At 52.7% G+C, this 10,221-nt stretch overlaps 1 long non-coding RNA gene and 2 other non-coding genes across 3 annotated transcripts; 1 reads left to right on the top strand and 2 right to left on the bottom strand.

Moving 5' to 3' along the window:
- Window positions 1-2,851: 2,851 nt before the first annotated feature.
- LOC132666266 (uncharacterized) lies at window positions 2,852-9,213 on the top strand. The gene is made up of 3 exons (XR_009604593.2): window positions 2,852-2,922; window positions 8,723-8,777; window positions 8,940-9,213. It is a non-coding gene; the product is annotated as an uncharacterized LOC132666266 (long non-coding RNA).
- TRNAA-UGC (transfer RNA alanine (anticodon UGC)) lies at window positions 3,483-3,554 on the bottom strand. Its single transcript has one exon. It is a non-coding gene; the product is annotated as a tRNA-Ala (tRNA).
- Window positions 5,783-5,855, bottom strand: TRNAF-GAA (transfer RNA phenylalanine (anticodon GAA)). Its single transcript has one exon. It is a non-coding gene; the product is annotated as a tRNA-Phe (tRNA).
- Window positions 9,214-10,221: the final 1,008 nt, after the last annotated feature.

The following is a 10,221-nucleotide window of genomic DNA, read 5'->3' as shown; positions in this document are numbered from 1 at the left end:
CATTTCAGAATTTTAACTATTAGAAATAAGACCTGACAATATGCAAGTTATTCTGAAATCAGAAAACATAGTAATTTGTGTGTTTCCATTTGGGGGGAAGAGAAAAAACAAATGTGGCAAAACGATTGAAGCGGAGAAATCCGGGTTCGGTGGCGGTCGCTCCTGGCACAGGAAGCCGTGTCTGTGTCTGCAAAGCACCGACCCACCGACCACGGAGGTCGCGAGCCGCGCTGCCCGCGGACCGCAGGGGGGTCACCGGCCGTCCAGCCGCCGTCGCGGGTCGGGTCCCGGGTTCGCGCCGTCGCGGGTCCCGCCCGGGTTCGGGTTCGGGTTCGTGTAGGGGGCGCGACTCCGAGGCGCGCGGAGGGCGAGACGGAGGGAGGGCGCCGGAGGGGGGCGGGGGGCGTCCCGGGCGGCCGCACCTGCTGCGGGAACCTGAGCCAAGGGCGCGCGCCCTTCCAGCCTCGCCCATAATGCGGTGCGACAGTCACTGGGTTTGTGGGGATCCCGGGTCCTGTGGGGTCGGGGGGTCGGGGACCCACACTGTTTAAAAGCCGCAGCTGATTCTGAAAACCAGAGGGTTGGTCAGGCCGAGGCCTGGAGACTCCGCCGCGGACTGAGGCCGGGCTGGCGGGGCGGGGAATGGGAGCTCGGCGCGGGAAGTAGGCGAGGGGGGCTAGGCGAGCCCCCGGGAGCGGGCGGGGCGGGGGTGACAAAGGCGAGCGGAGGGTCGCGTGAGTGGGCGCGAGAGGCCGGGGGGGGGGGGGGGGGGGGAGAAGATCGGTTCCCGGTCCCGAAGGGAGCTGAGCGCGCGTTTTCCCCGGACGGTCGCACCGGAGAGGAGGCGCGCGGCGGAGTCGGCGGGGTCAGTCGCCCGGTGCGGTCGGCGGGGTCGGTGGGGTCGGCGGGTCCGCGCAGTCGGTGCGGTGGGTGCGCGAGCGGGGTCCGCGGGGTCGGTGAGGTCGGCGGGGTCAGCGTTGTCGGTGGGGTCGGTGCGCCCGGCCGGGCCGGCGGGTCGGCCGGGTCTGATCCCTGCGCGGTGACGGCCCGAGAGGAGCTGCAGGTGGGAGCGGGGTCTGCCGGCGTCCGCACGTCGGGCAGCGGGAGGAACGAGTGTTTCCTGGACGTTGAGTGTTGAGGTAGAAGCCGTGGCACGGACCCTAAGGCAGTAAGTGGTGCCAGGACGGAGGGCACCTTGTGTGAACAGGTGCAGGGTGTCGGCTGGGTCCAAGGGCCGACGGCTCGGGACTGTACGTGAGCGGTGACATCTGTCATGTAAGCAAGCCTCTGGAATCCAGGTGTCTGTCTCAGAATCTCACCCCCGCTTCTGCAGGGGCCCCGGCGTTGCCCGTGTCCGATTCTTGGGGGCACAGGGAGAGGGCCCTGTCACGGCCCCCTCATAATAGAAGCCCTTGTAAGAGCTAAGGGGGACAAGCAGAGACTTAGGCTTAGTGGACAAGGTACAGACGTGAGGGCAGCAGGGGGAGGGGGAGGCGCAGGATTTCTTCCATGGAGGGAGGAGTGGCCTGCGAGCCTACAAGTCTCGGCCCGCTGCACAAGCAGCCATACCGGAAGGAGATATTTTAATCACAATTCACTCATAGTATAGTTTTTTAGCAATTTGATCCCAGACGAGAGAACTGGCCAAATTACTTGGGACGGAGAGGACATTTCGGTGCTTGCCATAGGGCTAGAAGTCCTCCAAGTTTGGCTTTCTGAGACCCCCAAATAGTTTGATGGAACCCAAATAGTTTGATGGAACCCAAATAGTTTGATGGCATTTTGGTAGATCAGGTCTCCCGGCGCCCATTGGAGCTCATCCACAGAAAACTCAGGGGCTGTGTGATGGGACCCACAAAGTCACCTAAATTATTGTCCAGGGGATTGGACCTGGAATCTGGAAGTCTGCTCAACAGCACCCTAATTCCACATGCCCTCTCCAGGTCCTTTCTCAGTAACACCCCACACTCCATGTGCTTAAATGCTAGAGAAAGCACTCAGAGTAAAGAGAATACATGGAATGACCACATTACCCCCCTCGAAAACGGCCTCCTGGAACAAGTAATTGGCCCCAGGGAGCACCACCAATCAGCAGCCAGGCAGACTCCAGGCAGTCCCCCTCGGGAGTGCCCGCTGTAGATTTTGTCACCGGAGAAGGGAATCTGGAAATAAGGACATCCCAGCCTGGTGGAAAGTTAGACTTAGAGACTGGAAACAAATTTAATTCCCTCCCAAAGACAAATGATCCGCCAGGAAATAAGTCCACAGAGAGCAGCAGTTTGAAACCATCCCGCATCGAAATTCCTGAAAAGGTGCTGTTAGGGACTGAATTGTGTGTCCCCCCTCCCCATCTCCAAATCCATATGTTGATGTCCTAACCGCACAGTGCGACTGTATCTGAAGATGAGTCTTTAGGGAGGTAATAAAGGTTCAGTGAGATAAGGGTGCCTCTCACAGGAAGAGGAAGAGACACAAGGCGTGTGCACACGAAGGAAAAGCCACGCGATGGGACAGCAAACGGAGGAGGCCGCTGTCTGCTGCCTCCTGAAAAGGGCTCACCAGAAACCATCCCTGCGGCACCTTGATCTTGGCCCCCAGAACTGTGAGAAAAGAAATTTCTGTTGCTCGAGTCTGTGGTATTCTGTTATGGTGACCCTAGCGACTAATGCAGGTGCCACCAGTGGGTCAGGAACTCCTAGGTGTTCCCTGGCCACACAGAGCAGAGGCGAAAGGACAGAGGAAGTGGCTGCCCTTCACCCGCAAAAGCGGCCGACACATCTGTGTTCTCGTCACCTTTGCATCTCTTTCCCATTGTGATGGAAAAGCCTTTCCTACTTCCTCACGTGAGGGCCTTCATTTGATGTTAACGGAGGTGTCCAGGCACTGTTTTGTTTCAAGATTTAAAACAACGGTGAAAACGGGGTGAGTGAAGAAATGTAGGGAAGCAGATATTATGGAATATCGATTGAGAATGCGTTGATCCACGTTTATTTCTTTCATGTTTGGAAGGCCCCTATTGAGGTCCCTGGCCCCCCCCCCCCCCGGCCCAGTCGTCCAGCATCCTTCGGCTCGCTCACCCCGGAGGGCTTGGGGTCCGCAAGTGCTGGGGGTCCTGTAGAGCAGCCAGAGGAGTAATGCTGCTCTCATTCTGCGTTTGGCCCAGAAAACAGAAAGAACCAAAGAAAATGTAGGTAGGGCGATGCTGTTTCTTCTCCGTTGTTGTATTTCCCTCTCTTTAATAATAGTACACGGTGGGAACCACGGTGAACCGCTACTTCGTGTGCGCGCTTTTGTTCGGATTCAAGGGATGTTGTTAGGGTCCCGCCCCCCTGGGTGGTGTGGGGGCTCACAGCAAGAGATGAGGGAGAATTCAAGACAACCCATTAGGTTTTTCTCTCCATACGTGCAGGAATGGGACAAAAAGTTAGGAGTGCTAGATCAGTGTTTCTTGAAGAAGAAAAAAAAAAAAAAAAGCTACAGCTTGGAGGTGCCGGGGATCGAACCCGGGGCCTCATACATGCAAAGCATGCGCTCTACCACTGAGCTACACCCCCCTCCGGGAAAGCTCGTTGCTAACGGTTATCTGGAAATAAGTTTTGTTTTCTGAGGCCCTTGATTCCTGCCTGTTGTGGTGGTTCAGTGTTAACGGGGCTCCCGCGGCTACTTTGAGCAGGAGACCTTCAGGAACCAAAGAGGGGCACTGATTCTTCAGAGTGTAGAACTTGAGATGGAAAGGAAGACCCTGGAAACGTGTCCGGTGATAGCCAAGAAGTGTCTCCTGTGGCTTCAACACGTGTTTACAGTTTCCTTCTCCCATTCCTGCCAAGGAATTAATCAAGCCCCAGTTTTCAGCTCTTTTGCTTTCCTTCAGATATGTCTTACCCTGAGACACAAGGCTTTGGAAAGTCAGCATTTTCCGGCCTAAAATGGTTCATAATATTTCTTGTTTGCTCCATTGGAATATTAAGTATCAGATTTAATAGGGAAAAGGCATCACGACCCTAAAAGGAAACCCTAGAGTGATGCATTCAGCATTTCACTTAAAGGGTTGTTTCTCTTCAAACTTAGGAGGCCCTGACAATTGTCCAAAATCTCTTTTTCAAAAGGCATTCATTAGGCATGAAGGAAACAGCTTTGGGGATGGAGAGAAATGTTGGATTGTGAGAGTGAGACCAAACGTAAAGAGCCACAAGATTTAAGGGTCAAGGGAAAAATTATCTATTTATTTATAGGAAACATCATGCCATTATCAAACAGAAGAAGTGCAGAAAACAGGTTATAAAAATTCTTTTGGAGATGGAGGGAGGCAGGAGGATGGGAACATGAGGAACATGAGCTAGCTTTGCTCACATTAAATTCGAGATACATGCAGCGCACTTGTGAGGATGCTACACGGCCAACTCAGGATCACCTGGGCTTCAAGCCTTGGGTTTGTGAGTCACTGGGAGAACCAAGAATGAGAAGCCAGGTAAAGACCAAAGAGTGTGCTCATTAGCGTTCACTCCTGGACATTTCTTGAACCCTGGGACTTATCCTGGTTAAGACTGTGTTCTTTGAACTACATGATGCTGAGAAAACCCATTTCCTGGTACCGGATTTCTAGTGGTTAAGTGTTTCCCATTCTGGTTTCCCCATATATGAGCTTTTGCCAATATTCCTAAAATGACAGTGAGTCCTTTCTGAAATTGGAGGAATAAGATTTGTCTGGCAGACTAGTTCTCTCACTTGGCTCATGGAACTTTTATTTCCTTTATTTTCTTTTATTTCCAGTATGGTTGATAATGCAGTGTTAAATTAGTTTCAGGGGTACAATATAGGGATATGGCAATTCTATGCATACTCACTGCTCATCAGGACAACTGTGCTCTTAATCCCCTTCACCTATTCTACCCGGCCCCCCACCCACCTCCCCTCTGGTGACCATCAAGTTCTTCTCTGTAGTTAAGAGTCTGTTTCTTGGTTTGTCTTTTCCCCCCACTTTGTTCATTTGTTTTGTTTTCTTATATTCCACACTTGAGTGAAATCATATGGTATTTGTCTCTCTCCAACCGAGTTTGCTGTGCAATTCCTGGGTCATAGGGTAGTTTTATTTTTGATTTTTTGAGGAGTCTCCATACTGTTTTCCAGAGCGGCTGCACCAGTTTGCTTTCCCACCAGCAGTGCAAGAGGGCTCCTCTTTCTCCGCATCATCACCAACATCTGTTGTTGCCTGAGTTGTTAATGTTAGCCATTCTCATAGGGGTAAGGGGTTATCTCATTGTGGTTTTGATTTGTATTTCCCTGATGATGAGTGATGTTGAGCATTTTTTCATGTGTCGGCCATCTGGATGTCTTCCTTGGAGAAGTGTCTCTTCATGTCTTCTGCCCATTTTTTAATTGGATTATTTGGTTTTTCGGTGTTGCGTTGTATAAGTTCTTTATGCACACATATATCCACATAATAATGGATACTCTCGTTTTCCGGTTGCAGAATTGTCCTTGTACATACACGAGCACACACCACACACATTCTACTGCAACATTGCAGGGGTTCTTTCTCTGCAGATTCCCCCCTGCAATTGTTGTGTGGATTAAAAACATCACACACACACCCATCAAGACAGAAATGAGTTGTAAGGGTAATGGCATGTAACATATTGGAATTTCTTAGGTTGTAAAACTTTAAATGAAATATTCGCTATGTCAGTTAACGTTTCATCCAAGACCTCAGTGAATAGGAACCAAGAGAGTGTGACAAAAACGCGCCCCCGCCCTCCCCCACGTGCCGGGGCAAAAGCCAAACTGCCGAAACCCGGGGTCGAACCAGGGACCTTTAGATCTTCAGTCTAACGCTCTCCCAGCTGAGCTATTTCGGCTGCTGGAAGACCCCTCCTTTAGTCATTCTCCAATTGGTAAAGTCTGCATCGCGGGGCCAGGGTACCCTTCCTCCCCCCGCCCCCCAACGTGTCCGCTCCCACTTTGCTCGCAGGCATCCGCTTCCCCGAGAGTTGGGGGGGGGGGGGGGTTGGGAAGGGATCCCGGAAACCCTGCGCGAGGAGAAGGCCTTCGGAGGCAGCGGGTGAGCTGGAGGAGGAGGGGCGGGTAGAAACGGGTCAGCAGGTGCTCCCTGCGTGGTCGCCTGGGGTTCCCCACGACGCGAATGCCGCTCGGGGATGCAGGGAATTCAACACGGAATTACCGAGTCTTCTCCGGTCCTTTCTCTGTCTTGCTCCTCAGGGGCCGAGCAGCAGGAACAGGGCTAGTGGGCACGTGGGGGTGGTGACTGGCTTCTTGCTCGGGGTTCAGGAAATCCGGACGAGCCGGTGTTTCCTCCCTGGCTTCCCGGAGCGGACACTGCGGCAGCCGAGGGGAGACCCCAGGCGGGGACTCAGGTAGAGACGTTGGGCGGGGACCCAGGGAGAGACCTTGGGCAGAGACCTCGGGCGGAGACCCAGGGAAAGACCCCAGGGAGAGACCCTGGGCGGAGACCCCGGGCAGAGACCCAGGGAGAGAACCCGGGCGCGGACCCAGGGCGCAGGTTGAGGCCGATGAGGCCCTCCCTTTCGCCACAGCCTGCAAGAGGAGTTGTTCAAAGGAGACGAGTACTGGAGTGCCGGAGACAGACAGGTAGACGCGAGAGCGTGGGTACGAACCCGCTCTCTAGGAAAGGGCGGAGCCCCCCTGAGCCACACCTCTCACTGCAGAAATGCCCTCACCCTCCGGAAACATGAGCCACATTTCTGAGGAGTCTTCAAGGACAGAAAATCCACCGTGTCAAACGCCGCCGTGCCCTAAACCTCTGAACGGGACCCCGTGCTAGAAGTGTAAGAGGAAGGCAGGCCAGATAACGGCGCTTCTGCTCAAGGACCGCCCTCCCCATCAGTCCCTCCCAAGGCCCCCGCCCCGCCAAAGGCCCAGGGCATTTTTCCTGCACGGAAAAACCACAGAGATCTCCGGATGGAACTCTCTCCTGTGTCCTCAACCTCTCTCCCCTTCGTTTCTTCTTTCCCCTTCTTCGAAAGTTTGTCAAGCCCTCTCCGCGTTAGGAAGAGATGAGCCACAGTCTCAGAAGGCATTTCAATACTTACAAATTACAACTACTCTTACCTGGCATATGTGAAGCACTTCTACAAAACGCTAAGAAAAAGACTAAAATCTCGAAAAGAAAGAGCAAATTAAGACGCACTTCACAAAAGAGGATCCCCATATAGCAGTAGGCGATTTAAAAGGTGCTCAACGTCTTTTGCTAGCAGGGAGATTCAACTTTAAAAACAGTGAAATACTCCTCACCAGCATCAGGTTCTGCTGAGGGTGCGAAGCAGCTACAAGTCTCAGGCATCTCTGACCAGGCTTTCCAGCCACCCGCACACCCGCGCTGGGAAACTATTTGAAAAAAAATTTTTAAAGATTTTATTTCTAATCTCTACACCCAAAGTGGGGCCCAAGGTCACAACCCTGAGATCAAGAGTCGTGTGCTTCACCAACTGAGCCAGCCAGGCGCCCCCAGAAATATTGGCTGGAACTAAATATGCATATGACCTGTGGCCCCGAGACCACACCTGTGCGTGTGCCTAAGAGAAACGCATGAGTATTTCCCTTGTGGAGGGGTGCAGAACTGCCACCCCGAAATCTGCCACCTTGGCATCTTGATTACTTGGAACTAAAGGGACTTGACAAACAGCTGGTGTGAGGACACTCTGATTCTCCTTGGTCCCTGAAAGCAGATGAGTGTCCCCTGTACCAAGAGGGCACAAAGCATCTCAGCACCAGAGACAGGGGATTTAGGGCAGAGAAAGTCAGATAAATGAACCTCGTTACTTCTCCACCGTTTACTACCCCAAGCCCAAACCCCTTTGTCTTGTCACTCCTTCGAGTTTCATGTTTCTATGGGGCTCTCATATATAAAGAATTAAATTTGTTTTCCCCCTGTAATTTGTCTCACATTAATTTATGTTGTTAAGTGCTGTTGCATTTGCTCATGAACGCTAAAACTACATTTTTCTGTCATTTTCTGTCAGTGCACGACTCACATGTCCCACACCTGTTTTAAATCACAGAACATTAGCATAAACCCAGTTATTTGAGAAAATGAGAGAAGAACTTGAATTAAGAGTACAAATGTAGAGGGGCACCTGGATGGCTCAGTTAGTTAAGCGGCCGACTTTGGCTCAGGTCACGATCTCGTGGTACATGAGTTCGAGCCCCGCGTCGGGCTCTGTGCTGACAGCTCAGAGCCTGGAGCCTGTTTCAGATTCTGTGTCTCCCTCTCTCTGACCCTCCCTCGTTCATGCTCTGTCTCTGTCTCAAAAATAAATAAACGTCAAAAAAAATTAAAAAAAAAAGAGTACAAATGTAGAATTTAGAAGCATTCCTAATTATCTTAGAAGTCTTACGTTAATTACTGGACCAGCATAGAATCCAGTTAATTACTGGACCAGCATAGAATCCAGAAAGGGAAAAGGGACAATTTTTCACCTACACTAGAATGACATGAACATGGACAGGAGTGCTTGTGGCCACGTTAGACGTTCAGCCAACACCCAGCGCCCTCCAAATGTGCTCCAGCAGCGAAGGGAATCAATACCTTGTGGTGTTATCTTGTGATGTACAGTTTCCATCCAAAGGAACGCCTAGGGGGCAACGAAAACTTCCACGACCATCACTATGGATGAATCTAATTGTTTTAAAACTGGAGTGAAATACTCAAATGAGTACATATCATATGATTCTATTTCTATTTCAGAACAGGAGAAAAACACATCTCTGGTGGTGGAGGTCAGAAAGCAGAGCGGATCGTGGTAAGAGGGGGAAGCTCCGGGAGCTTAAGAGTCTTGGGTCTTTGCCAGGGTGCTGGTTACCGTGGTGCTGGTTACCGGGGGTGCTGGTTACCGGGACGTCTGCATAGTCGCAGCCCATCAAGCTCGTTCATTAAGGTTTATGCATCTTACTTTATAATTAAGCCTCGATTTATGTAACAAGAGAAGAAGAAAGAAGGAAAGATGTCCTTGCGAACCTCCTTGCCTCCAGTACCTCCTGTCTCCCCAGTGCTTTTCAACCTGCGGCTCCGGGCTGCTGCCCTCTGTGAGCACTAGAAGCTCCCGCAACAACTCACAGAGCCAGGACCCGCACTCTTGTCAACAATCTCCGCGATTTTCAGAATTTCGGGAACGGTTTTCTCTGGAACCAGGAAATACAGTGAAGGACTGAATTTCAATAAAACCCTACGTGTCTGCATGGGTCCTCAAACGCCAGTCTCCACGTCCAGGCTTTTTTTTTTTTTTTTTTTTTTTTTTGCCTTTAGCCAAGAGTTGGTAGGAGTGTAAAATTTGGATGTAAGGTTTGGGATGAAAATCTCCCAAACTATTTTGGTTCTTTTACCGATTGCTTCTCCCCAGCACAGAAAACATTACCTACTCAGGGTTTACCCACAGCCCCGCACGTCGCGCCAACCAGGCCCGGGCTCGGCCTGAACTGGGAGCACAGGGAAGGAAGAAGAGTACAAAGTGATGTGGACGGGAGTCAGCACAGAGACTGAAGCGGGCGGGTAGGGACGCGGGGGCGCGCTGGACTGCAGGGAAGGCTTGGAGTGCACACCGCGGGGGCGGAGGGTTGAGGCAGGGAGGGGCGAGGCGCTGGGCAGGGCCGAAGGGGAGGAGCGCAAGGAAAAGCATCCTGGGAAGGAACAGCATCTGCGGGCAGGTGCAGCGGCTAGTGGACGCCCGCATCTCTCCGCAGCTTCCTGCCGGTGTGAGGCCGCAGAGGCGCGCCTTCTCTCTCAAGGGACGCGGGCTTGTCCCAGAGGGGATGTGGCCCATTTTGCCTCGGACCTTGGTGGCTTCGGAGCCTCACCTCTCGTTGGGCCTCTGGCCGGACAGGTTGCGCGCTCTGAGGCCGCGCGAGGCTGACGTGTGGTCGCAGTTCGGGAGCTGCGGGGAGTCCGGGAGTACGTGGACGCGGTGGGGGCACGTCCCGCCCGCGCCCCTGGGATCGGCACAGCCAAGACGCTGCAAGCGTGGTGCTTTGTAAGGTTTTGCCTGACATGCAAAAGGTAAGAATGTTCTCGTTTGTTGGCCCGCTTATTGCCAACTCTCAGAAGCGTATTGGAACCCGACTTTCTCCTGAAGAAACGCTTCTGGCATTTGCGACGCGCTCCTTTCCTTCTCACACCCGGCCCTTGCCTCAGCAGGCGTCCCAAGAGCGGGGCTCGGCCTTGGGGAGCCCGGGGCCCCGACAGGGCTGATG

Source organism: Panthera onca, chromosome B2 (assembly GCF_046562875.1).
Source record: "Panthera onca isolate mPanOnc1 chromosome B2, mPanOnc1 haplotype 2, whole genome shotgun sequence".
Lineage (NCBI taxonomy): Eukaryota > Metazoa > Chordata > Mammalia > Carnivora > Felidae > Panthera > Panthera onca.
The sequence above is the reverse complement of the archived record's forward strand: the minus strand, read 5'-3'. Positions and strand labels throughout refer to the sequence as shown.